The sequence below is a fragment of the Durio zibethinus genome, chromosome 13 (assembly GCF_047325235.1).
Source record: "Durio zibethinus cultivar Kanyao isolate XHJ-2024 chromosome 13, ASM4732523v1, whole genome shotgun sequence".
Taxonomy (NCBI): Eukaryota; Viridiplantae; Streptophyta; class Magnoliopsida; order Malvales; family Malvaceae; genus Durio; species Durio zibethinus.
In genome coordinates this window covers 7,724,822-7,749,786 of record NC_143174.1, presented here as the reverse complement: position 1 = coordinate 7,749,786, position 24,965 = coordinate 7,724,822, and the positions used below count along the sequence as shown (strand labels likewise).

Sequence of the window (24,965 nt, the reverse complement as noted above, 5' to 3'; positions counted from 1 at the left end):
TCCCATTATTGATGTTTAATAATAAGAGCTTAAACCCATTTCACTTGTAGTCCTACTAACTAAATCTCTAGGAATTCAAATTTCCTTTATGGTAGCTATCACCATATGAGATTGAATCTCTAACATAATTGCTTTATGATTAACATGTCCAAACTTTTCATTTTACATATCACTATATGCTATAAATAATATTATTGTCTAATCTTTGCCATTGTAATAAATAGTTAGCATTTGTTATGTCTACAATTCTATACTTATTAATATAATTTTCAACCATTCTATTGTCATACTTTTTATCCCATTTGAATACAATTATATTTTAGTACAATAGGATAAACTAAATGAATAGGCCAAGCTATTTAGTCCTTTTAAAATACTAACTTTTTTCGTATGCATGATGCACGTATAGTTTTTATCTCTAAAAATTTATTTCAATAAATAAATTTTTAATGTTATGATAATAACCAAAGTTCAATTTCTGACAACTTTAAGTATAAAAAATTATCAATTATTGACAATTAATTTATCATTGATTTATTTCTATAATATCAGTTATTTACTATTAAACTATTAATGATTTATTACTAAATTATCAATGGTTTAATACTAAATTATTATTGATTTACTACTAATTTATAAATGATTTACCATTAAGTTATGAATAATTAACTAATTCACTATTAAATTATCATTGATAATCACTACTAAGTTATTAATATTTTATTACTATATTATCATTAATTTACTATTATGCATTTACTACTATGTTACTATTGATTTAATACTTAGTTCGATTATTTATTACAAAATTATCAAAATTTATTACTAAATTATTCATGATTCACTACCAAGTTATCACTAATTTATATTAAATCATCCATAATTTATTATTAAATTATAACTAACTAACTATTAAGCGATCAATGATTTACTATTAAGTTATATTAATATACTTTTAAGTTTTGAATTAATTACTATTAAATTATCATTGATTTACTACTAAGTTTTTTATGATTTATTACTAAATTTATCAATTAATTACTATTACACTAAAATTGATTCAATGTTAAGTTATCACTAACTTATTATTAAGTTATCATTGATTTAATACTAAGTTAAAAATGATTAACTACTAAGTTATTACTTTTGTTATTTAGCTATCTTTGATTTATTAAGAACTTATTAATAAATTATCAATAATTTACTATTATATGTCATTACATTTCTAAGTTATTATTTTTTTATTACTAAATGATCACTTATTTTTATTAAGTTATTTTTAATTTATTAATATGTTGTTATGTATTTACAACTATGAAATATAGAGTTAAAAAAGTACAATAAAAATTTATGAGATAGTTTTCTTTTTATATAATAATATCATTATTTAATATAAATTTAAAATTTTTTTACTAAATTTTTTATTGAATGGGTTTATAGTAGATTTATTCTAGCTATAAATGAATGTTTTGACTGCTTTTTTGCTAGTAATTAGTCATTCCCTGGTAACTTCATGAAAACACAGATAAAAAATAATGTTCTTTAAGTGTTATTTTATTGAAAGGAATCCTCATATATATAGAGGAATTAATATGCACAAAGAAATCCACAAAATCAGACATAAACATCCAAACATAGAAACAAATAAAAGATCAGAAATATAAATCCTAACAAATCAAGAAATTGATCTTAATTTGATAAATAATCTGTCAACATTCTATTTCAAGTTGGAAAATAGATATTTATCATTCTCAGCTTGTCAACAAGAGTCTCAAAGCTTGGTTTATGTAGTCATTTTGTTAAGATATCTACTACTTGTTGCCTTATAGGAACATAGGTCATACAAATCACTCTTATATTGATCTTCTTTTTGATAAAATGCCTATCAATTTCCACATGCTTTGTTCGATCATGGTGTACTAGATTATATGCAATACTTATTATAGCCTTGTTATCACAATACAATTTCATAGGATATTCAGCTATCATTTTCAATTCTCCCAAAAGTCTCTTTAGCTAAATAAGTTCACAAGTTCCTTGTGCAAGAGCTTTAAATTATGCTTCTGCATTATTTTAAGCAACAACAGATTATTTCTTTCTCCTTCATGTGACAATATTACCCTAAACCTTCATACAATACCTAGAGATGGATTTTTTTATCTTCAATTGATCTTACCCAATCTGCATTTATAAACGCTTTCACATTTTTTTGTATATTCCTCTCAAACAATAAACTTTTACTAGGTGTGGCCTTCAAATACCTTAAGATTCAATGCACAATTTCAAGATGCTCCTTAAATGGAGGTGCATATATTGACTTACTACACTAATTGTAAAGGAAATATCAAGTCTTGTATGAGATAAGTCAATTAGTTTTTCTATGCTAACTGTAAAGGCAATATCAGGTCTTGTATGAGATAAATAGATTAGCTTTCCAACCAATCATTGATATCTTCATTTATCTACTAGAATTCCTTCTTTTTTTCCAAGCTTCACATTAGGATTTACAGGTGTATCAATTGGTTTACAACCAAGCATACCAATATCCTTCAAGAGATCAATCGTATATTTCTTTTGGGAAACAATAATGCCGTTCTTGCTCTTTACAACTTTCATCCTTAAAAGTATTTTCGTTGTCCAAGATACTTAAGTTCAAATTCTTTTTCAAGAGTCTTTTTTAGCCTCTCTATTTCTTCAATGTTATAACCTGTCAATATAATATCATCAACATAAATTATCAAAATAGTTTTTTTTTTCCATTTTGTGAGTGTTTGAAAAAAAAAAAGAGTATGATCAATTTCTCTTTGGCTAAATCCATGTCTCCTTATTGACTTTACAAAGCAATCAAACCAAGCCTTTAGTGATTGTTTTTAACTATAAAGAAACTTCTTCAATTTGCATACTTTCATATCATTTTTTTTCCAATCAAAGCTAGAAGGCAAATTCATACAAATTTTTTCATGCTGCTCCCCATTCAAAAAGGTATTCTTGACATCCATTTTGTGTAATGACCAGTCAAGATTAGTAGCTACTGGAAGCAGTACCCTTATAGTATTCAATATAGCAACTGAAGTAAATGTTTTAGTGTGGTATACTCTAAAAAGTTAAGTAAATCGTTTCGTAACTAAGCGGGCCTTGTGTCTCTCTATTCCACCATCTAAACTATCTTAATAGTAAACACCCATTTACATCCAACTAGTGTTTTTCCTCTACGTAACTCCACAACATCCCAGGACTCGTTCATTTTTAATGTTCTTATTTGTTCAAGTACAATTGCTTCCCATTCTAGGATTTTTAAAAGTTTATGAATATTTTGTAGGATTTTAGTTACCATAATCTTTTCTATCATGGCATGAAATGTAGTAGACAAATGATTGTGGGATATATAATTGGAAAAGTGTTGAGTGTATGATCTTACACCTTTTTTGAGTGCTATAATTACATTTAGATTGTTAGGTGGAGTATTTGCTGGTGATGGTGCGATAGGCACAACCTTTTCTGATTCAGAATTTACTTGTAGATAGATTTTAATTGGTGATGGTGTTGTAGGCTTGGCATTTTTTGATTCAAAATTTTCTGGTGGACTAGATTCTTGACAATGTGTTTAGGGCACAAAAGTTTGTACTTCCCAAGGCTGTGGTTTATGTCATGAATAAACAAGGAGCTCTATTTTTTGTTGAGGATTAAGCATAAATGAATATGTCCCTATTTCCAACTTAGCTTTTATTGGTGACGTAATAGGAATAGCAAATGTTAAAAGAAGTGGAATGGAAAAATCCCAAAGCCTATATTCACCTAAATCTCCCTCTGAAGAGTTGGTTTAGGGTAAAGTGGCTAATTTTAAAAAAATGTGACATCTAATGAGATAAATGTTTTTTTTCATGGATGGACAATAGAACTTATACCCTTTTTAAGTAGAAAAGTATCCAATAAAGATAAGGTTTATAGCTCTAGGTTCCAACTTCCCACGAGTTAGATTTTTGTCATGAACAAAAGATATGCAACCAAAGACTTTTGGGGATAAAAAAGTAAACAACTTAGTTTGTGGATATGATTCAAGTAACATGTTCAATGGTGTTTCAGAATTAAAAACTCTAGTATGAAGTCTATTAATCATGTATAAGGTTATTAAAATAGTATCTCCTCAAAAAAACTTAGGAACATTATTAGTAAATATGATAGCACGAGCAACTTTTGATAGATGACTATTTTATGTTCTACAACCCCATTTTATTGGGAGGTGTTAACATAAAACCTTTGGTGAAAAATCCCATTTTCTTTTAGATAATCACCAAGAATTGAATTAAAATATTCCTGCCTATTGTCCATGTAGAAAATTTGGATTTGAGTTTGAAATTGTGTTAGAATCATTTTGTGAAATTGCTAAAAAATTGCCTTAGCATCAATTTTGTCTTTTAATAAGTGTACCCAACAAGCTCGTGTATGATCATTTATAAAAGTCATGAACCACCTAGTTCCAATTATGTTATTTTCCCATGAAGGTCCCCAAATATCACTATGAACTAAAAAAAAAGGTTTAAAAAATCCATATAGATGACTAGGATAAGAAACATGAGTGTGTTTGGCAAGTTGACAAGTTTCACAATGAAAAGTATGGACACTTTATTCTTAAAAAGAGAAGGGAAAAGAGTTTTTAGATATGGAAAACTAGGATGTCCTAATCTATTGTGCCATAATATAATTTCACTAGAAACAAAAACAGACTCACCATTTAAAGCCAAAGCTTTTTTATTCAATTGTTAAGGATCTTCAAAATAGTACAAGCCTTCATGCTCCTTAACATTGTCAATTACCCTCCTCAAAAGTAAATCTTGAAACTCATAATATGAAAGATAGAACTTAGCCACACAATTCAAGTCCTTTGTCAATTTACTAATATACACTAAATTACATGCTAAATTTGGAGCATGCAAAACTTAAAATAATGTCATACTCGAAACTTAATGTTTCCTTTTCCAGTAATAGAGGATAGTGATCCATCAACAATACAAATCTTAAGATTTTTAGAACATGTATTATATGTTGAAAGTAATTGATAGCATCCTATCATATGGTTGGACAAATTAGAATCTATAATTCAAGATTTCTTATAATCGGATTTTGCACCCAAAGAAGAGATATGGTTACCTTTTTGTGCAATTGTGCACTTTGAAGTAACTATTGTAATTGGTTTAAAAGTCACTTCTGATCTATTCTCTTGAAAGGCACCAATTATGGTTATTTTGGCTACTAGAAAAAGAAAAAAAAAAAGAGCAAACCTTACTTTAATACCATAAAATAGAGATAAAAAAACAATATTCTTTGAGTGTTATTTTATTAAAAGGAATCTCCAAATATATAGAGGAATTGTTATGTACAAAGAAACCTACAAAAGCATAACATAATCATTCAAACATAGAAACAAATAAAAGACAAAAAAAAAAAATCTTAATAAATTAGGAAATTGATCGTGATTTGATATGTAAATTGTCAACATTTCAAGTACAAAAAAAGTTATCAATGAATGAAATTAAATTATTATTGATTTATTATTATATTATCAATGATTTGTTACTAAGCTATCATGATTCACTACTAAATTACCAACGATTTACTACTAATTTATAAGTGATTTACCATTAAATTATGATGTTTGTTATTAATAGTTGGTGATTTACTACTAAATTATTGATATTTTTTATAAAGTTATAATTGATTTACTACTAATTTAACGGTGATTTACTATAATGTTATTAATGATCATTAACTAAGTTTTTAGTGATTTATTACTATATTATTAGTGATTTACTATAATATTATTAGTGATTTACTACTAATCTATCAAATTACTACTAAATTATAAAAAAAGTTATAGGTCCATTTAGTTCAAAAATTTTGAAATTTTACTTGAATTTAATACGTTTAATTTGTCAACTTTTTATCTTTAAGGTTTACTTCATATAGGACTTCAAAACCATGCAACGCCATGCAAATTTAAGCAAGAATAAGCCAATCCTAATCCAAGTAATATTTAGCCATATGATAAGGCAATTTGGCCAAATCTAGTTAGTAATAGGAATCATACAAGCATTTGATTAATGAAGAATCCAACTTGAACAAGGACTTTTGCTTCCATTTAGCCAAAAAAATATCTTACTGAAGAAAGACTTTTTAATCACTTTAAAAGAATTTAAATACAAGATAAACATTTTACAAAAGATAAGGCTACAACTTATATTCAAGAAAGAGTTTTGAAGATTTGATCTCAAAAGTTGAAGGTAAATAAAAAAGATTGTCTTGGATAATCAAGCTTAGCCGAAACTCCCATCAAGATTTCAAGATGATGATAAAGAATGACAAATGAGCAATGAAGACTAAACAAGAAGTTTCATTCGTTCAACACACCTAATCTTTGAAGGCTTCATGCTCTACCAAACCTCTCCCATGATCAAGATAACCTATAATCTTTCAAAAGTTTAGAATTAGAGTAGGATTTGTTAATCATATCCCTTCTTAATCAAACCTATGGCTATAAATAGGTGGGCTATTCTTACTTTTGACACATATTTCATCTTACATCTCTTATCTTTCTTTCTCTTGTAGTTTCAATTTTTAGTTAAATTTTCTTTATTTTTTTTCTTTAGTTTGGCTAGGATGACAAACTAGCCATAGCATAACAATCTTATTTTCTTAAAAGCTTTCTTTAATACAAGTTCTTTTGCATTCTTATTCAAGATCTCTTTTTTTTTTCTTTCATAAGTAATCTTTATATTCTTTTCAATTTACAATTATTGTTTTCAATCTTTCTTTTCATGCTTTATTACAATTGGCCACCCTTTACATTCTTTCTAAAACATTTGGTTTACTTTAGATCTTGCTTTATTCAGCCATCCATTAAAACTACCAAATGATAGTTGGTTAGATGGTTCTTGGTTTATATACAATCTTTGTTTACATCTTTCAATTATTTTCTTTAGTTGTTTTTCAATATAAACAATCATTTTTTTATTTGTTTGAATATAAGGCTAGTAAAACATCATCTTTGGTACTTGATTTTGCAACCCAACAATCAAAATCATAATCCTCATAGGAACAATATTCCACTTAATCACTTTATTACTTGATGGATCCATGCACTTACAGGCTATATAAAAAGCAACAATCAAGTTTTTAGCATCATTGCTGGGGATTATATTAGTGTAAAATAATCAATATCAATATCAATCTATACTGCTTTGTAGTTTAAACACCTTTTATTTTTACTTGTTTAAATATGTTTTTATCTTTTTTTTTTTGTTTGCATGTGTAGGTTTCAATGTGTTGATTTAGCTCTACTTGATAAAGAGATTGAAAGAACTTTTAGGTGACTAAAAAAAGAGCAAACAACTAATCCAATTTCAATGGTGAATGCATCAAACGAAGGTCATAAAACTATGAAGACTACACCATTCCTAATCATAAAATATTCCAACCATCTATTAGAAGGCTAGTGATTCAAGCTAACAATTTCGAGATTAAGCCTTCAATCATTTAAATGGTCTAAACTTTTGTTCAATTTGGAGGATTATCAAATGATGATCCAAATTTACATTTTTCTGGTGATGCTATTCTACTTTTGTCTTTCAGAGATAAAGAGAAAAGTTGGTTATCTTCATTACCATCTGGCTCTATTACCACATGGGGCGATCTATTTTAAAAGTTCTTTGCCAAGTTTTTTCTACCAGCCAAAATGGATAAAATGAGGAACAAAATAACCACCTTTCAATAGTTTGCTAGGGAAACATTATATGATACATGGGAAAGATATAAAAAACTGTTACATAAATGTCCACACCATGGTCTCCCACAATGGCTACAAATTCATATATTTTATAATAGGCTAACACCTATAAGAATAACCTTAGATTAAGTCACTAGAAGAGCCATAATGAGTAAGTTAGTAGAGTAAACTTATGAATTAATTAAGAAGATGGCTACAGATAACTATCATAAGGAATTGAGAGAAAGGTCACAAAAAAGGTATTGGGTTAAATGAGCTTAACACTTCACCTCCATCATATTACAACTAGCTAGCCTTAAAGATAGATTCCTTAAGAACCCAATCTTGTATCACCCCTGTCCAAGCCATCCAATACCCATTTATGATTGTGATATTTTGTGAAAGACTATATTCTTTTGATAGGTGATAGTTTAGGGTAGAAATTGGACAATATGCCCAACAAACCAAACGTTACCTACAATCCTTATAGCAATACTTACAACCTAGGCTGAAAGAACCACCCAAAACTTTTCTTGGAACCAAAACCAAACCAACTACCAAAACACCAACCAAGCTTCAAACTTTTACCCAAACCAACAAATCTAAAATCCACCCTAAGAAAATAAATCTAACCTTGAAGAAATGCTCACACAACGTATACAAACCCATAATGCCACCATTCAAATCTAAGCTATCTCTATAAAAAACCTAAAAATTCAAATGGGCCAATTAGCCAGTGCTTTAGCTATCTACCCATTAGAATCCTTGGCTAGTAACACCAAGTCCAACCCTAAGAAACAAGGTAAGAAGGTGTGTAGTGCTGTGTACTTATATGGTGAAGAAAGGGCTTAATTTTTTTAGAATGATGATGCTTTGATGGTTAAGCCAATGGTGGTTAACTTGTGAAGTTTTTTGAAAAAGGCCTAATGAAGAATACCTTGAAGAGGAATTTGTCATGAAAGATGAAGAATTACTTCAGTTTGAAAGGGTAATTTTACAAAGTTTTCACCCAATGACAATTAAAGTTCAAAAAGATATTTTAAAGGATAATAACCTTAAGGAGATAAAGAGAAACTCCAAAATTGAGAAAAACCTAGAAGTAAAAGTTCAAGAAAAGGATCCTTAAGAATTTGAAGAAGAGTATATAAATTCGGCTAAGAAGGATAAAGAACTTATACAAGTTGAAAGTGCTCTTTTAAAAAGTATAGAACCAAAAGAGGAAGTGCAAAAAAAAAAAATCATGACATATAAAAGGTTAGAATGACTCCAAGAATGTCTACCTAAAGGAAGAAATTTGAAGTAGCTTAATCAACACCAAAACCTATAGAAAAAGCTACTTAAAGAGTTAAAGAAAGTTATACTTGTTGATGAGTGTAGCCTAGCATTTTAACAACTTTTTTTGACTAAGCAAGATGACCTAGAAAGTTTCACTATACCTTGTCCTATTGGTCATTTGAACTTTGATGAAGTTTTATGTGATTGAGGGTCTAGTATCAATTTAACGCCTTTGAATGTTTTTATACAACTGAAAGTTAGCGCATTAAGACCTCCACATTTTAGCATCAAATTTGCAATAGATTTACCGAAAACCCACCAAGAATTCTAGAGAATATTCTTATTAAAGTAGGCAAATATAATTTTTTAGTTGATTTTACTATTCTAAATATGAAAGATAGTGAGCCCCAATTCTCTTAGGTAAACCTTTTCTTATGACCTTTAGAGCTTTAATTGATGTTTATAACTATAAGGTAACATTGAGATTTAAAAATAAAAGGATTACCGTTAAAATTGAAGGACATGGTATCCTTAAAGATGAAAAAGATGATCAAGGAATGTCTAGAATAAATGATAAGGAAAGACCAATTGTTAAGGAGTCCAACTGAATCCACAAAATCTAGCCTAATAGTCCATTTTCAAAACTCACTTGACCAACCCATGCAAGCCCAAGACCCATTTCACTAATCCAAGCTTGAAAAACCCAATGTTAGAACATATCCCTGTGTTATGTGATCCTTGCTATAAAAGTAAGTTCATCTCTTAAAGCCAAATTTATTTATGTGATACCACAAAAGCAAACAACAAAGGAAAGCCTCTCTTAAAAAAAAAGGTGTAATCTTTGACATTTAGGGATAGTCATGCTTTACTTGAGAGGTAACCCAAGTTTTACATTTCCTTTGTTATTTAATTTTGTTTATGACATGTATGCTTTTATCTTTTGTTTGTTTTTGTGTTGTTTTCTTAGGAATGAAGAGATGTAAGAGATGCCAAAGCAAGTTACAAGATTCAGCCTCAAAAAGACTAAGATAGGGGAATTTTTTCCCTAATCCTTTAATGTTTCATGTGAAATATAATGCAAACCAAGCGTAGGGGAAGGAAATCTTTTATGTAAAACTATTTTCAAATTTTTTTTTAAGTATTCCTTTTCCCTAATCCTTTAATGTTTTATGTGAAATATTATGCAAACCAAGTGTTTAGAGGGGGGAAGAAATCTTTTGTGCAAAACTATTTTTGAAATTTTTTTTGTAAGTATCCCTAAAAATTCTTTGTTTTCAAACCAAGTTAACATGCTTATAATCTTTATGATGCAATCTTAGCTAATGTGTTATAAGTTAATCATTAGTGACTTATATATGATGTGAAAACAAGTATGAATGTAATGAAACATGGAACGATGTCTTAAGTATGCTTTTCTTTAGATTGTGATTTTTATGTTTTGTGTATTTTGTTCTTGATATTTGATACACATAAGTTTTTTTTTTTTAAAAGCATGTAAAATATAAAATTGCATAAAGATTTAAGGCATGAGTATAACTTTAGAATTTGCCTACTTAACCCTTGAGGCGAAATCCTAGACTATGCTTGATTTAAGAAGTGATTTAGGTATTCTTTTGATTATTTGAGCCTTTCAAAATCAACCTATGAATAATGCATCCCTAGCACCTTAATTTTGAGCTTTTATATTTCATTTTCTTTGTTTATTTAACAATACTAATAAGCCTAAGCCTTTTTTTATAAATTATCCATATTGTTTTTACTCAACCCACATTGCTTATGCATGTACAGGATAAAATAAAGAGAGCAAAGTTATATTTAATAGGCAAGGCAAGGCAAAGCAAGGCAAAGCAAAAGTCAAAAAGGCTATATGAAAAATAATCAAATAAAGATTCCTCTACCTTGAAAAATGTAAAATGTTCTCAAGTTTATTCTTGAAAAAAGTAAGCAAAGGGTTAAAAACCTTAAATTACAAGCCTATAAAGACTTATTGATCTTGAGTCAAGTATACAAGTCTACATTAAAGGAGAAGGAATAAAGAAAGTAAACATATGAATGTGCTCTATCTTTAAGTTGATATGTGATGGTATATGTTGCATACTTTTTGCTTAAATTGTATGTATAGATTACATATAGATTACTTTCATATTCATGAGAATTGTATGAAATTGAAAGCTTACTTTTGAATAAATTTCTTATTTAATTGTATTCATAACTATCTTTGTATTATATTATAGTGCTTGATTGATAATTATGAAACTTTGAGTTTGTGTACATTTATTTTTATTATTAGTATAGTTAAGTTAAGAATTTTGCTTGAGGACAAGCAAAAATCTAAGGTGCGGGTGTGCTAGCAGTTAAAATTATAGTGTTTTACAAGTCCATTTAGTTTAAAAATTTTAAAAATTTACTTAAATTTGGTGCATTAAATGTGTGAGTTCTTGATCTTTAGGGTTTACTTCATATGGGACATGAAAGCCATGCAATGCCATAAAAATCCATGCAAGAATAGGCTAATCCTAATCCAAATAATATTCAAGTATGTAGTAAGGAAGTTTAACTGAATCCAATTAGTAATAAGAATCCTACAAGCATTCGGTTAATGAAGAATCCAACTTGAATAAGAACTCCTACATCCATTCAATCAATAAGAGATCTTATTAAAGAATGACTCTTTTATCAATTTAAAAGAGTTTAAATACAAGATAAATAATTTACAACAAATAAGGCTAGAGTTTCTATTCAAGAAGGATTTTTGAAGATTTAATCTTAAGAGTTTGAACTAAATCAAGAAGATTGTCTTGGATAATCAAGTTTAGCCAAAACTCCTATAAAGATTTCAAGATGATGATAAGGCATGACAAATGAGCAATGAAGACTAATAAAAAGTTCCACTTGGCCAACACACCCAATCTTTGAAGATTTTATATTTGGCCAATCCTCTCCCAAGATTAAGAAAGCCTTTAATCTTTCAATTAGAGTAAGAATTTGTAATCTTATCTGTTAGCTTTATAGGTGAGATGGTGATCCAAGAGAGGGTGAATTAGATTTTTTCAAATTCTTCTCAAACAAATGATTTCAATATAATTGAATGAAAATTAAAATCAATATCAAAATATGATGCAAATAATAATGAATTGATGAACTATAATAAAAAATGTACTATAATTAAAATAAAGAGATAAGGATAGAGAAATCAAACACAAGAATTTATAGAGGTTCGATCATTCTCCATAAGGTACCTACGTCCTCTCTCTTGGTTGTCCACACCAAGGATTCAATCCACTGTACTTGAATTGAAATTATAACCCTATTTTTTTTCACTAAGACCTAAGATCGAAATCTTATACTTTTTACTTTCTAGGCTAAGTAGTAACCTCTCAATCCCACAAATACAAAAGGATACCTCACCTCTTGATTACAAAATCACTTAATAACAATGCAAACTTAAAAACACCTCTTAAAGGCTAAGTGTTTGCCTAATGAAGTACAAGGAAATGTGATGAATGAAGAACAACAATATTTTGGATACAAGAAATACAAAGGATATTGAACTTAAGCTCTAAAAACTCTTGATTCTAAGAGAAAATGAAAATATAACTTGTTACCACTTGCTCTCTTGCTTAATCAACCTTCTTGGTGTGTTGGAATGGCTAATATATAGAGAAAATGAAGAGCTAGCCGTTGGAGATGCTTGGGAAAAGAAGATAGTCATCGAATGCTTGAGAAACTAGTCGCTGGACATATTCTGGGCATGACTTGATCGATTCCTTCCATGAGGGGATCAATTTATTCATGTTTTAAACCAATTTGCTTTTAAAATTCATGACCTGATCGATCCCTTCCTTGAGGGAATCGATTTTGTCAAGCTACTTTGTTGTATTTTGTTTTGCACTCTACTTACTAATTTAATCATATCTTGAGTTATACCAATCCAAATCACAAACCATTTAAAGATTTAGAAACTAGACTTAAAGACATTTCTATCCATATAAAATTCATCATCTAATTCATTGTGTACGAATTATAGTGAATTTTCAAATCTACCTTTTGTGCAGTTTTTAGACAACTGCTAAGTGTCTAGTAAAAATTCAAAATCTTTTCTTAAAAAATTTAGATTTTCATTTTGTTTAATCCATTAAAAAGTAGACTCAAAGAGCTTTCCAACCATATAAAATTCAAATATTAAAACTTTGTGAATTAATACAAAAAAAAAATAAAATAAGTTCAATGTTGGAAAACGTTGTTCTTGTAAAAAAACTTTCTTAAGTTAATCTATTTCTCAAAACCAATATTATCAAAATTGTATTAAGTCCAAAATGAATAAGTTCACTTTAAAAACAACAATTGGACTTTCATTTAAGTTCAAATAAATAATCTTTAAAGATAGATTTGGTTTAAGAAATATGAAAACAAAGAAAGGTTTGTTTATACTTTGAAAAACATATTATTTATTTAGTACCAAAATATAAAACTTAAGAACATGTACTAAATAAATCTTTTTCAAAATCTTGATCAAGCTTATTTAGTTTAATGTTTTGTCATTTCAAAATAAGGATCAATTCAAGACTAATAGTCTCCCCCTTTTTGATATGAGAAAACTTAAAGATAAATTTATTTGATAAAAAAAACTTTCTTTAAGACATTTAAGATTTTGAAAAACATTTTGAAAAACTCTCCCTTAAACAATGTAAGGCAAAACTTTCTCTTAATTAATGCATCATAATCCAACACAACTCAATAAACATATGTTAGTCAAATCTATGAAACAAGCACAATCAAACATATGTATGTCAAGCACAAGCAAATTTATCCATATGATATTTCTCCCCCTTTTTGTCATAGTAAAAAGGCATGAGCATATTAATGAAAAAATAAACACAAAGAGGCATCATTAACAAATATATTTAGAAAAAATTTCTCCTCCCTTTTGTTTATGCTCTTTATACCAAATGTTTAAATTCCTATATCAATTGCAATAAGCACACAAGAAGAAATATCTCTAAACTCTCTCCCCCTTTTTGTCATTTCAAAAGAAAGAAAGATTAATTCAAGGCATGGGACAAAAAGCTTAATACCAATAATATCAAGAGTATTTTGAATGCATGTAATCAATTGTAATATGCACAATAAAGTTCACATATATGTATTAAAGCACAAAAGTATAAGTGTATCCAATTTTAGTATTTTAGCACAAGTCTTCAAATTCACTACATGAAATTTATGAGCAAAGGATAATGAATGATATGCAATCTACTCATAAATCATGTTAGGATAAGATGTGCTTAAAACCTAGAACATCAATAGCAATTAAGCATAAATTCAAGCACATGCATACAAGCTTATACCATTTGTTAAGAATACCAATTGTTAAAGATATGTTATCACAAAGTATACCAATTGTTATCACAAAAAAAATCAAGTAAAACTGTATTCTAAGATATTTCCTCCTTTCCAAAATAAGAATTAATCAATTTAAGGCACACACAATTTTGCATGAAAGTTATAAGTTATATTAAGGATAGCCACATAAATAAGCATCTATGAAAGTTCAAAAAAAAAAATTTAGCAATTTTGATAGCAATTGTTACCAATTGTTAGCAATTTTATTCAATAAATTTTATAGAGCACATATACTTCAAGCATATGAAAGATTCATTCAGTACATATATAAATGATAATAGTAATCTTTCATAAGCTATCCTATCCAAACAAGAACCAAAAGCTCATATGTATATAATAAACCATAAGTGCTAATGAGCGATAAGGTTCAATCATCATGTCCTAACAAAGATTATATAAACATGATTTTTCGAACATGATGAGCACATATACTATAGCAAAGAAATAATGAAAGCATAATTATTCAATTATAATCCAAATTATTTCATTACATAGCAATGTGCTTAATATAAGCATATGCAAGTAATCAAAAATATATTTATTTCAAACAAAATCACACAAGCATATGCAAGAACATTTCAAAACATGTATTGCATTATACCTAAAAAAAATGCAAACCTTTAGACATAATATGGTACATGCTATCTCAATGGACTCAATCAATGAACATGTTCAAAGAAATCAATTTATTTAACTCATATCCATGTCCAAAGATTCAAATGAATATTCATGTAATAAAAAACTAGTAATCAAAGCAATCAAGAACTAGGCATGAATATTAATCAATCCAAGCATTTAACAAAGTTAAGACAAATTCTATTAAGTAGCTTGGTGATTAATTTGTGCAAAGTGTTCACTAATTCAAACATAATATCTCATTTTTGCACATATCAAAGCAAGCATTTATCAAATCATGCATTAAACATTATAAATCATAGGCACATAGCATAGATTCAATATAATTACCTCCATCCTTATCAAGCTATGTTGTTGTGCTCATTGTAGTTGAGTGAGGCTTTGAATCCTCTATTCCACATCATTTAAGCTAGTCTTTTATGTACTTGGGCTTGATTGATGATAATAACATACTTTGCTTGCTATACTTGAAATTCCAAAAATGTAGGTTCATTCATGCTCATTGAAGTTCTCCTAGTATAGACTTAGAAAATATTCTTGACAAAAAAATATTCATTAATAGCATCAAGAATATCAATTGATAAAAATTATACCAATTGTTAGAAACGAATTCCATATTCTAAGTCATTATAGGTAAAAGAAAATTTATTCACTAAGCACAAGTTGCCAATTGCAAGGGTGATATATTTATAAACTTAAGCTAATGGTCATGTATCAAGTTAAGCATCAAATAGCACAAGAATGGCTCTAAAGTAAAAGTTCTCATGTAATGTGCACAAATCAAACTTTTTTGATCATCCATGAACACAAAATAAACATATTCAATATTCATATATATTCAATAAATCACCAAAGAATATGTCAAAATAAATTTTAGGCCATATAAAAAATAAAAACTCAAGGAAGACATATTTATCATCAAAAAAATATTTAAGAAAATTTTAGCACAAAAGCATAAATATGTCTACACAAATTATGGGCCATAGTCAACAATAACTTAACCTAAAAATAAGCATCATAAGAAATTCATTTACTTAAGTCATGTTGCAACTATGTCAAGTCAAGAAAAATCACATTTATCATATATACACATGCTTGACAAGAACAATAGATGAACCAATAACACATATCATTTACAAGCAAGTAGTTCATCATATTGAAAATCACAAATCAAGAGATATATCAATTGAGCACAAGATCTAAAATATTTCACAAAATTAATAAAACATTTAAGTGCAAAAATAAGCATATTTCATAAAAGTATTTCACAAATTAAAAAATAGACAATTTAAGCACTTTCAAATCACAAGTATTAAGGTCAAGTTGAACCAATCATCATATGAGCATATACCTTGACCAAAGACATAGATGAACAAAGAATCAATATACATATCTCACTTAAGCACAAGATGTTTATCAATTCAAAAATCAAGAGTTATAGCAATTTAGAATATAACAATCAAGTTTTTAAAAAATATTCACACTATCCAAGCATTGAGAACAAATTGAGTAATTTTAATTAACATAGTATATAAGCATATCCAACAATTACAAATCAATATGCATAAAAATCACAAAATCATTTCCATCTTGTTTAGTAGGCTGACTTAGGCATACGGAGTCCATTCCTAATCTAAGGTCGCACGATCTAAGCTTGAGTTTGGAGCCTATGACACAGTGACTTGGTGCAAGTTTGGAAATGGTGAAATGGTGTTAGATAGAGACTGGAAAGACTCTTTTTATATGTAGATGGTTCTAGTTCACTAGGGTGTCTGGGTAGTTTTTGTGAACAAAGTTTTTTGCTTCTTTTCCTTCTTTAAAAATGTATCCTTCATGTTTTTTTCAATTGAAAATAGGACCCCTTTTTTTTATATATCTTCAGCTTTGTTTTTATTTGGCAATTTGTAACAATAGTCCAAAGTTTTAGTAAGCAAGGTAGTGGAGTTGAAGCTCTTGATTGTAGGGTAGTGGAACTTGGTTTGTTGTTGCAACAAGCTGCCCTTAGTGCAATGGTTACCGACCATTTCATTTTGGTTGTTTCCTTTTTTTTTTTTTTGTTGTATAAATTAATTTATTTATATCTAAAAAATAAGCAAAATAAAATAATAAGACTAAAATTAGGCTTAAAAGCTTAATTTGGGCCTAAAATTGGAGCCTGAGGCCTAAAAAATTTATTTGGGCTCTTATTGGACCATCAAGCTCAAATGATTGAATTTTTATTCGAGAATGAGCCGAATTGGACTTTAGGATTCGAACTTTAAATCAGACCAAATTTTGATTCATATAAATGATTTAAAAACAATTAATTTGAAGTAAGTTCGTAACACACTAATTCGATTACTACACTCAAATTAGTCCAAACTAAATTATTTGAACCAAACGTAAAAATAAAAAAAAAAGTAAAATCAATTCATATTAAATTAGATTGAACTTCAAATTATGCAAATCAATTAAAAAACGATTAATTTGGGACAAACATGAAAGAGCTTAATTTAATTAAATCTAATTAAGTTAGCCAAAATTGAATGTTAAAATCAAATTTAAAAATTAAACAAATTTAAGTTGTGCTTGGCAAAATTGGGTGTCCACAGCTGCCCTTTTTTGCACATCATTGAGAATGAAGAATAGGATAAAGATATAGACAGTAATTTTGTTTGGAGTAATGATTCAAAATTTTTCAAGAGTTTTTTTTTTTGTTTTTGCTTTGTTTTGTTTTGGTTTTTTTTTTTTTTGGGTTTTTGGCTTTTTTTTTGTCTTTATTACTTTTTATAAATTGACTATTTGAAAACAAATTTAAAAACTTTTTAAAACAAGAACTCAATAACTTTTGAAAGTAGAATAAGAGATCATGCGTAAAGGTCTTATAAATCTTGAAATTAAAACAGATTTAGCTTGAAAGACTTACAAACCTTATTTGGAGGACTTAGAGATTATGCCCAGAGGTCTTACAAATCTCGACATCTTTGAATGCTATTTTAATAATAAGCATTGAAACTTTAAAAATTTAAAATTTTTTGCCTGAAAGTCTTACCAACTATACCTAGAAGTATTAAAGATTATGCTTTGAGGTCTTACAAATCTTGACATTTTTTAATGCTTCTCCCAATCAGAAGCATTAAAACTTTGAAAATTTAAATTGTTTTACCTTAAGGTCTTAGAGATTATATCCGAAGGTTTTACAAATCTTGACATTTTTTAATGCTCTTTTTAATCAGAGGCATTAAAACTTTAAAAATTTAAAATGTTTTACTCAAAGGTCTTAGAGGTTATGCCCGAAGGTTTTACAAATCTTAACATCTTTGAATGCTTTTCCTAATTAGAGGCAGAGGCATTGAAACTTTGAAAATTTAAAATGTTTTACCTAGAAGTCTTGGAGATTATGCTCAGAGGTCTTACAAATTTTGACATCTTTGAATGTTCCTCTCAATCAAAGGCATTGAAACTTTGAAAATTTAAAATGTCTTACCTAGAGGTCTTGAAGATTATGCCTGAAGGTCTTACATATCTTGACATCTTTGAATGCTTCTCCTAATCAAAAGCATTGAATCTTTGAAATTTTAAAATGTTTTATCCAGAGGTCTTGGAGATTATGCCCAAAGGTCTTACAAACTCAACATTTTTTAATGTTCCTCCCAATCAAAGGCATCAAAACTTTGAAATTTTAAAATATTTTACCCTGTAGGTTTTGGAGACTATACTTGAAGGTCTTAAAGATTATGCCTGGAGGTCTTAGAGATTATCTTGGAAGCCAACTTGACTGGGCTTAAAGTGCCAAGTAATATGGGCTTGGGTGTCGGTTGATCTGGGCTTAAAATGCTAGCTAATCTTGGTTTGAGTTGATCTGGATGCTAGCTAGACTGGGCTTAAGTTTTATCTTGTATCAAAGCTCATTTTTTTTCAATAATCTTTTTTTTTTGCAAATAATGTTTTTCGACTTTTCAAACCTTTTTGACATTTTGGTTTCTTGTCAAACTATTTTTTTCTTTTTTTTATTTATCTCTCATTTTTTTCATAATAGACATTCTTATCTCTTTTTGCCCTTTTTTTTTTCAAACTCTTTCCTTCTATTCTTTCTTGGTAGACTCTTCTTTCTTATCTTTCACATTGGGAGACTTTTCCTTTTTTTTCTTTTTTTTCTTCTTAAACTTTTTTTTTCAAAAACTTACTACATTTTCTTCTCTCTTCATTTGTTTTTTTCTTTTTTTTTTCTAATATTTACAACATTTACAAATGCAATTATTTCTATCAAAAGTTATGAATGTGAATGTTTATGCAAATGCAAGAATGTGAATGCTTGATGCAAATACAAGTGACTTTTTTTGCAAATGCTAATATTCATTTCATGTAAATAACCCTACAAATACGTTTTCTATGATGCAGATGCAATGATGCAAATGTAAATTTCTTTTTTATGATGCAAGTGCGAATGCCTTGGTTATAATGTAGATAATGTAAATACGAATGTCTTTTCATGATACAAATGCAACTGATGCAAATACGAATGTATTTTTCATGATATAGATGCGAATGCGAATGTCTTTCTTATGATGCACATGTTAGTGCCAATGCAAGTTATGCAAATACGAATGTCTTTTTTTTTTTTGTAACTTGTAAATGAAATGTTTTTTTAATGATGCACATGTAATTAAAACAAATGTGATTTTTTTTACAGCATACAGGTCAAATGTTTTTCTTATGATGTCCATGTGAATATGAATGTAAGTGATGTAAATATGAACTCTTTTTGTTTCCTTTTTCGAAGGATCTCTATCCAATTTTTTAATCTTTACTCTTCACCAAAAATAATCTCAGTTTTTCTGTGTAAAATGCTCAAATAATCTCTGAACTTTTCAAAAGTGATCATAAAATTGCCCCACATAAAGTATCATTGTAATCAATGTGAAAAGTTAAAACTCATGACTTTCGAATCTTTTGAAAATTGATGATTATTATTTGGAATGCTTATGGATGGGGGTAATCAACAATTTAATTTTTTTCACTGGTAGGCATATATTAAAGAAGGCTCGATGAAGCTTGCAAGGATTATTCTTGGGCTTATAAAAGAAATAATTTTTCTAAAACACTTTTTTTTGTTGAAAACATGATACTTCAATGTGCATCAAAACTAATCATTATTTTTCAAAAAGGATTTGGGAAGAGAAGAAGGATGGTTTTTTTTAGTTTTATGCTTTGGTGAAATGTAAAGTCTTTAATGGGTACTGATCCTTCAAAATGTTTTGAATCATGACTTTTTATTTTTGACAAAACCTTGAAACTTTAAAATTCTTTTAGGGTCTCAAAAGTGGCTCTAGCTCTAAATTGCCTTTTTTAGGTTTTCACCTCAGAGTTATATTTTTTAATCAATGAAGAACTTCGTAACATATTTCCAATTAATACAAGTATATACAAATTTTCAAAAACATAGCTTTTTAATTCAAGTTTTCACATTTGATTAAACTAGATATTTCAAGGTATGTAATGTAGGCCAAGGTTTAGGGTTCTAAAAGAATGAATAAATGGGCTCAAAATATGTTATTAGGGTAATTAGGCCAAGGATCTTACAAAGCATTCTCTGGATGAAAAGCCATGTTTCTTTCTTTTATTACTATTTCTTTTTTGGAAGCATTTGACTTTAACTTTAGCATTCTACTTTTTTGAATTCTATGTCCCTTTTTTACTTGGGATTCTAACTAAAGCCTCATTCTTTTTTTGCTTCAAACTTATCTCTGAGGTGCATGTCTTTCTTTCTTTGCTCTTTCTCTTTTTTTTTTAATTTTTTTCAAAAATATTTGACTTTAACTTTAGCATTCTACTTTTTTGAATTCTATTTTCCTAAAGTTTCATTCACTTTTTGCTCTGGATTTTCATTTTCGAGATACATGTCTTTCTTTTTTTACTTTCCTTTTTTGGAACATTTGACTTCATCTTTAGCAATCAACTTTCTTGAATTTTATCTTCTTAAAGCTTTATTCATTTTTTACCTCAGATTCTCATCTCCAAGGTGTATGTTTTTCTTTCTTTCCTCTTTTTTTCCTTATTTTTTTTTCTCTTTTTTTTTGAAACATTTGACTTCATTTTAGTGATCTACTTTCTTGAATTCTTGTGATTCCAACTGAAGGCTCATTCACTTTTTGCCCGAGACTCTCATTTTTTATTTGCATGTCTTTTTTTTTTTTGCTCTTTTTTTTTAAAACATCTGACTTTAACTTTAGCATTCTACTTTCTTAAATTATATCTTCCTTCTTACTTGGAATTCTACCTAAAAATTTATTTACTTTTTACCTGGAACTCCAATCTTCAAAAGTGCATATCTTTGTTTCTTTGCTCTTTCTTTTTTCTTTGTATTTTTGTTTTTTTTAAACATTTGACTTCATCTTTAGTAATCTACTTTCTTGAATTCTTTAGGTTCCAACTGAAGCCTCATTCATATTTTGCCCTGGACTCTCATCTTCGAGAAACATGTTTGATGCTCTTGATTTCCTTGAAGTTGAGCTTATGAAGATATCCTTATTTTACCCCACAGTGTAAAAGATAATCCTTCGCTAGAGTTCATTTTGGAATAAGAAATTTTATAAGCTCAAATGGGTAATAAGTGGATAATTTTTCTATATGCAAATGATAGAGAAGTATGGCCATTCATCATTTCAAACACAATCATTTAAAAGAGCAAATTATTTTAAAAAAAAGATAAAAAACTTTTTTCTTGATTTTTATGTTATAACCATCAATTGTTTTTGTGTGACTAATGCTCCATTTTGTTTTCCACTCAAGATTCTTATAACGGTGAAAATCATATTATATAGGATGTCCAAAATTTGATTACACAGTTTATAAAATAGTTTATTTTGGTTTCAAATTGTCTAGTATTTTTGGTTAAATAAGGGAAAAATGTATTACTGCATGAAACAAATTATCTTAAGGAAGAAAGAATTTTGTTTCTTTTAGTCAATGTGCCTTAAGACGTGAAATAAGAGCCACTTGAGAAAGAAAGTTTAAGTATTTTTTGTGTCTATAGTTATGAAAGAATTTGGATGGTTCAATCATATTGGCAAAATTTAATACATATTGAACTACCAATTAAAATTTTGAAAAAGTATCTTTTTTTTGTGTTTTCGAAATTCAAAATGAATTTTCAAAATTAGCCTCTTTTGTTCATTGCCCAAGAAAATATTATTATCTTAACATATCAAATAATGACAAGGTTTGCAAGTTGAAGTTCATGCCCCCTAAAGGATTATGATTGGTGAGTGAAGTTATTCAAAAACATTGAAACATAAGAACGGTCAAGAAAAGGTGTGAAGGTATTAGATGAGTTTATTTATTAATAGTAGTCACCAATTACTTTGAGATTCTTGTCATTTTAAAAATGTATATTACCCTCTGAAAAGGCTTTTTACTTTTCAAAAAAATTTGTTTGAGGATCTCGAAAACCACTTTTATGGGACTTTATTTTCAAACAATTGCAAATTAATTTTTTTGAATTTACCTCACACACGAGTTAGAAAATATAAGAAACAATATTTATAGATCAAATCTAATCAATCAATATATTATTATTTACAAAAAACCAAAAATTAAAAGTATTTTTTTGAGAAACAATAACCTACTTTCAAGAATTGGTACAAAGCTAGAAAGGTCAAATATTGTCTATGATCATCAACCATGTTTTTTAGGTCCACAATGTTATCTTTTATCTTGGGTTTATTCACTTTGAGATGCTCAATCCTCTCCTATATTCAACCTTTTGATGCTCTTACCAAATTTAGATGAAAAGAAGATTAATTTGAAAAAAACTAGGCTCTATCAAACTTTCCTCTGTCATGATTTTTTCTTACAAGAACTTTAAAAGCCTTTTTTTCACTTATAAAGAGTGCTTTTTATTCATTGAATGATGGGATGTTGTGAGAATACATGAATGGCATGATGTTCCTATGATGAATTTGTGAATGTATGTACAATAAAGATGAGGCATACCATACTGAAATGCAACGCATGCACCATTAAAGTTTGATGAGAATCCTTTTTTTTTCATGTATGTTCACCAAGTAACAAGACATATTTACATGAAATGAAGTGTATCAATAATCTAAGTATAATGGGAATCATATAATTTTTTGATTGTATGTAATGACACAGTATATGAGTGATGAGACACATTTATATTGAATGCACTATATGCACAATAGAAACCATGTGAATGTATATGCATGGAATGCAATGTCCTATTTTTTGAGAGATGGTGTGCTTGCAAGAAATGCTATTTGTACAATACACATTTTATAGAATCATATCATCACAAATCTTCATGTATGAAATATAATGACATATTACATGAGTAACAGGAAGCATACATATGATTAATGAAACATACTTATATGAGATGCACTAACATATTTTATGCATTGGATACAAAGCACATACAATGCAAATCCAATGAAATTGACACTAAGATTTGGGTATGAGATGAAGTGCATGTATTACATTATTATTTTCAAATGTGAAACATGATGTAAATAACCATAAAAATAATTAAATGAACTACAAAGGATAAAATTCAAAATCACAACTATCTTTTTTGCAAATTCCTACAAATGGAAATCTTGAAATAACACATAACCAATAATATGCCACAAAGAAAATTTATTAGATGTGCCTTTTTATTTCAAGTTTGGTTGCTGAGACATTTTTGCAAGGCCCATTGGACCGCTTGATTAGTTTTAAAACTTCCCTTATTATTTTTTTTTTTAAAATTTGAGAACATAAAAATGAAATGAGTACATAAAAACTTGATTCTAAATTTAGAAGAAAATTTAGGTTGGAGAAAAAAGGAGTAAAATCTCTCTTTTCTTCATGTTTTTGCTTTTTATTTATCTAACAAAGAAAAGAAAAAAAACCTCTTTCTGTTTGATTTTTTTTTTTGAAAATTTTGTTTTTGTATCTTTTTTTTTTTTTGCTTTTTTGTAAAAAGAAATAATAATTCAAGAAAACATTTCTATGAAAAAAGAAGCACATAAGATTACCAACAATTAAGAAATTTTTTGCCTTTTTTTTTTTTTCATGTTTTTACTTTTTATTCGATTAATAAAAATGTTTTTTGTTTCAAAAAATTTCATTTATGTTTGTTTGTTTGCTAAAAAAAATCTTCCTTCTTTTTTAGAAAATATTTTTTGAAAATATAAAATTTGGACAAGTACTAGATGAATCAAACCATTTGTCAAAAAGAAATTTTATTAAAAGATTGTTCCTCTTTTATTTCTCCCTTTTTCTTTTTTTTTTTCAAAATTTTAGTTTTATTTGCACTATTCTGCACCTAAATAAAGATTGTATTAGGATGTTTCTCTCGTGCTCTAATCCGAGTAATTTCTATGAAATAGTGGCATGGTTTGGTTAATAAAAAAGTTTTTTTTTTTAATTTCATTTGTGTTTGTTTGTTTGCTAAAAAAAATCTTCCTTCTTTTTTAGAAATATTTTTTGAAAGTACAAATTTTGGACAAGTACTAGATCAGTCAAACCATATGTTAAAAAGAAATTTTATTAAAAGATTGTTCCTCTTTTATTTCTCATTTTTCCCTCTTTTTTTTTCAAAATTTTAGTTTTATTTGCACTATTCTACACCTAAATAAAGATTGTAGTGGGATGTTTCTCTCATGCCCTAATTCGAGTAATTTCTATGAAATAATGGCATGGTTCTACCTAGGATTGGCCCTCATGGTTTATGGTTTACTATATGCTTGGTTTAAATTTAACAAGGCTCCAAAATTGTTTCTCATTGGTATCCACACAAGACTAGTAAGGCATTTTGATCCTCACCCATTATAGGCTACGAATGGAATGAGTTTAATTTGAGTGGGAGCATTTCACTTGCCATTGCAAAGGCTATCACCTCACGAGAGTA

The 24,965-nt window shown here is 28.1% G+C and overlaps 1 non-coding gene across 1 annotated transcript; it reads right to left on the bottom strand.

Moving 5' to 3' along the window:
* Positions 1-7,735: 7,735 nt before the first annotated feature.
* LOC149515293 (small nucleolar RNA R71) lies at positions 7,736-7,842 on the bottom strand. The gene has a single exon (XR_016327181.1). It is a non-coding gene; the product is annotated as a small nucleolar RNA R71 (small nucleolar RNA).
* Positions 7,843-24,965: the final 17,123 nt, after the last annotated feature.